This window comes from Orycteropus afer, unplaced genomic scaffold (genome assembly GCF_000298275.1).
Source record: "Orycteropus afer afer isolate SDZICR_OR568_19922 unplaced genomic scaffold, OryAfe1.0 scaffold00067, whole genome shotgun sequence".
Lineage (NCBI taxonomy): Eukaryota > Metazoa > Chordata > Mammalia > Tubulidentata > Orycteropodidae > Orycteropus > Orycteropus afer.
Window position 1 is genome coordinate 457,091 of NW_006921654.1, and position 5,196 is coordinate 462,286.

The following is a 5,196-nucleotide window of genomic DNA, read 5'->3' on the forward strand; positions in this document are numbered from 1 at the left end:
ATGAAGTTAGAGGAGGTCAGACACCTCTACCATGCCATTTTTACAATGTCTTATTGCTTTTTTATGTTTACTTGCTGTAATAGTCTATTTTAGCCGTAAGAGTGCTCTCCATGTCTGGGGTATGAAGAAGTGGGGAGAGAACAGAAAATCTGACTGAATATAGTTAAATATTGTGTTTTTATCTGAAATCAACTGCTATTTTGTATCTGCCATTGATTGATTTTTTTTCTTCCTTCCATCCTTCCCTCTTTATTTACTTATTTGCATGTCTGACTCCCCTAGAGATCTTTTCGGATAGAGCTCACACGTAAACCAACACTGTCCTATTATATATGTATATTTTTCCTGCTCTTTTCTTTTTCAATTAATTCCATGTTTAATTAATTATATCATTAAAACTTGTGTCCACACATCAGTGGATCAGTTGAAAAAATGTTGGCCAGAGAAATGGTAGTGATGTAAAACAGAAAATAGTCATTAAAAAGAAAGAAAAATAGTTGGTTTGTTTTTAGTTTAAATTCTTGATGTGCAGAAAAAGGAATTTGAAACAATCAATGTCCAGGAAATCCAGGAAATGAGTAAGAACTCATCATTTGGTCAAACACTTTCTCAGTATTCACTGCAAGGACCATTAAAAGTTTGGACGGTAGGGATGGGGATTGAGAGGAAGAGCTGATCCAAGAAGAACATCCCTTGGAAATTAATTAAAGCCCTGTTGAAAGTCAAAAATAAAGAACCTAAATGATACTGTACTCCTGTACCATGCCACACAGATGAAGTCAAAATGCATTTCTGAGGGCTTTTGTGATATTCTCATCCCGAACTGATCAGTCCTTCTATCATGCACACATGAGAATTTGCTTCGAATACCATTTAGGATGCATATTGCACTGGGATGTTTTAAACTTTGTTGTATACTTACTATCTATATCTCCCTTACTGAGCTATGAGTTTTTCCAGAATTGAATGGTTATATGTAAGCACACCCTTAGTTTTGAATATCATATACAAAGCATTTTGTATTAAGTTGATATGAAGTATTTAAAATTAAAACACCATTTCTTCATATAATAGCTTGTTTCTATTTGAAAAAACAATGAGCAGAATGCTTATGCATGTTTTTAAATATTACCATTGAATTGGTTTTTATGAAAGAGAAAGACATATATTTACATGTGTTCATAAGAAAGTGACAGAAAAGCCAGGAAAATAAATAGTTTTCTTAAAAAAATTAAGATCAGTCTTAATTGATGCTAAAACTATTGTATTGAGTAATTTCTTAGATATATTGGCTCATTTGATTTAAAAAAAACAGTTCATAATTTAAATGCACAAGTGATTCAAAATAACAGATAAAAGAACACAGAATAATATATAGTATAAATCACTGACTGTTCAAAAGAGAAGAGACTGGAACTCTTAAGTTTATATGGGCAGAGTAGGTCCTTTAAATGAGAGAAGTGAACCAGTTGTAAGAAAAATGTTAATAGCAAAGGGCAAAAGAGCTATTTAGTATTTCTCTTAACTCTTCCATACAATAGTACAAGCTAATGATAAAATAGCAACTCACTGCGCATCACCATTCATTTGTTTCAACATATTTATTGAGAACCTACTCTTTGTACTGGCGATACAGCTGTGAACAAAACACAAAAAAATCTTTGCCTTCATGGACCTTATATTCCCTGAAGAGAAACTAACAATAAAAATAAAATAAATATGTAGTAAGCTAAAAAATGATATATAGTATGGAAACAAGTTCCCACTCTAGCTGAACCCCCATTATATTACCAAAAAAAAAAAAAAAAAGGAAAGAAAAATAAAACAGGATAAAGTAAAATATTTCCCTAAAATTCACCTGCCACACACAGTTTCAGACTAAAAAACATTTTGTAACATTGGGTTCCATATGGTCCATTTAGGGGAAAACAAAAATCTTTCTGCTGCCAAAAACAAACTGAGAAGCACTAACCTCTAAGTTCTTTTTGTCTCTAACAATTAGGGTATCACTGATAGCATTAGCGTTTGAGCACAGTAACTGAACCATCACTAATCTATGGAGTCTGAGAGGGTAATGTGATTCCTTTTGAAACACTAAAATGTGACAATAGTAAGAACAATGATATTGATAATTAATAGTTGGCATTGTTATAGCTTATGTTATATTAAAGCACATTTACACCTTTAATTCATAAATATTACCTAACATACATTAAGTAATTCCTGTCTGCTTGGCATAAACTAATTTTTGGTGGATTATCTCATTTAATATTGCATCAATACCATGATGTTGGCATTTTTTTTTTCTTCCAATTTGATATATGGGAAAAATGTGTCTCACAGTGATAATGTCTCAAGGTTATTCAGTGGTGGTGGTACAATCTGAATACAGATAATTTAATTCTACAGGAATCTAGGAAAATTGGAAGTTGTCAAAAATGAAATGAAATGCATAAACATTGATATCCTAGGCATTAGTGAGCTGAAATGGACTGGTTTTGGCCATTTTGAATCAGCTGATCATATGATCTACTATGCTGGGAGTGACAAATTCAAGAAAAATGGTATGGCATTCATCATCACAAAGACTGTTTCAAGATTTGTCCTGAAGTACAATGCTGGCAGTGTTAGGATAATATCCATATGCCTACAAGGAAGACCAGCTAATACTAAGATTATTCAAATTTATGCACCAACCACCAAAGCCAAAATTGAAGAAATTGAAGATTTTTATCAACTTCTGCAGTCTGAAATTGACCAAACATGCAATCAAGATGTGTTAATTATCACTGGTGACTGGAATGCAAAAGTTAGAAACAAAGAAGAATTACCAGTAGTTGGAAAATTTAGCCTTGGTGACAGAAATAATGCTAGAGACTGCATGATAGAATTTTGCAAGACCAATGACTTATTCATTGAGAGCTCCTATGAGTGAAAAGTAGCTAAAGCAAATGGAAGAAATGACAAGATAAAAGAGCTCAACAGAAGATTTCAAAGAGAAGCTCGAGCAGACAAAGCCAATTACTATAATGAAATATGCGAAGACCTGGAGTTAGAAAACCAAAAGGGAAGAACACGCTCAGCATTTCTCAAGCTGAAAGAACTGAGGAAAAAATTTAAGCCTCAAGTTGCAATATTGAAAGATTCTATGGCCAAAATATTGAATGATACAGGAAACATAAAAAGAAGATTGAAGGAATACATGAAGTCATTGTACCAAAACGACATGATTGATCTTCATCCATTTCAGGAGATGGCATATGATCAAGAACCAATGGTATTGAAGGAAGAAGTTGAAGCTTCACTGAAGGAATTGGCAAAGAACAAGGCTCCAGTAATTGATGGAATACCCACTGAGATGTTTGAACAAACAGATGGCCCACTGGAGGCACTCACTCAGTTATGCCAAGAGATTTGGAAGACAGCTACCTGGCCAACTGACTGGAAGAGATCCATATTTGTATCCATTTCAAAGAAAGGTGATCTCAAAAAATGTGGAAATTGTTGAACAGTATCCTTAATATCACATGCAAGTAAAATCTTACTGAAGATAATTCAAAAACAGTTGCAGCAATGTATTGACAGAGAACTTCCAGAAATGCAAGTTGGATTCAGAAGAGGACATGGAACAAGGGATATCATTGCTGATGTCATATGGATCTTGGCTCAAAGCAAAGAATTACAGAAACTTGTGTACTTATGTTTTTTTGACTATGCAAAAACACTTGATTGTGGGGATCATAACAAATTATGGGTAACATTGAGAAGAATGGGAATTCCAGAACACTTAATTGTACTCATGAGATGCTTATACATAGTCCAGGAGGCTATTGTTTGAACAGAACATGGAGACACTACATGGTTTAAAAGCAAGAAGGGAATGTGTGAAGGTTGTATCCTTTCACCATACTTATTCAATCTATATGCTGAGAAGCTGGACTATATGAAGAAGGGCATGGCATCAGAATTAGAGGAAGAATCATTAACAACCTGCAGTACGCTGACAACACAAGGTTGCTTGCTGAAAGTGAGGATGACTTGAAGTATTTACTGAGGAAGACTGAAAAATACAGTCTGCAGTATGATTACATCTCAATACAAAGAAAACAAAAATCCTCACAACTGGACCTATAAGCAGTATCACAATAAATGGAGAAAAGATTGAGGTTGTCATAGACTTCACACTATTTGGTTCTACAATTGATGCCAATGGAAGCAGCAGGCAGGACTTCAGAAGATGTATAGCACTGGGCAGATCGGCTGCAAAGGGCCTCTTTCAAGTGCTGAAGAGCAAAGGTGTCTCCTTGAGGACTAAGGTGCACCTGACACAAGCCATGGTATTTTCAATCGCCTCATATGCATGTGAGAGCCAGACAATGAATAAGGAAGTCCGAGGAAAAGTTGATGCTTTTGAGTTGTGGTGCTGGTGAAGAATGCTCAAAGTATACCATGGACTGCTAAAAGAATGAACAGGTCTATCCTGGAGGAAGTGCAGCTGGAATGCTCCTTGGAAGCGAGAATGGCCAAACTCCGTCTCATCTACTTTGGTCATGTTGTCAGAAGGGACCATTCCCTGGAGAAGGATGTCATGCTTGGTAAGGTGGAGGGTCCACAAAAGAGAGGAAGGCCCTCAATGAGATGGATTGACACAGTGGCAGCGGAAATGGGCTCAAATATAGCAAGGATCGCAGAGGTGGCGCAGGACTGAGCAGTGTTTCGTTCTGCTGTGCATAGGGTCATTATGAGTCAGAAACAACTCGATGACACGTAACAACAACAACATAACAACAACAATTCTACAGCATGCATTCATCAATACTACAAAGCACTGCCTCCTTCAAAATAATGTTGTAATGTCTGAGAAGGATGTCAATCGTTATTGAATATGCACTTTTTACTGACCTTTGAGCCGTATTTTTAAGGTGAGATTTTACCTTCACAAAAGTTAGGAAAGAAAGGTAACATTATCCTTATTGTTTATATGTTAAATCTAGGACTCAGAAGTGGGATCACATAGCTAAAATTGGCATAGTCAGCTCTCAGATTTCTGTCTTCTGACTTTGGACTTACGATCTTTGTACTGTGGTTGGAGTTGCACATTACTGTGTTTTCAAAGTAGGAATAGAAGGGTGAAATGAATGCATGTTCCAGCCAGAGGAGAAGTCTTCGAAAAAAAAGTTGGGATCTGAATACTTA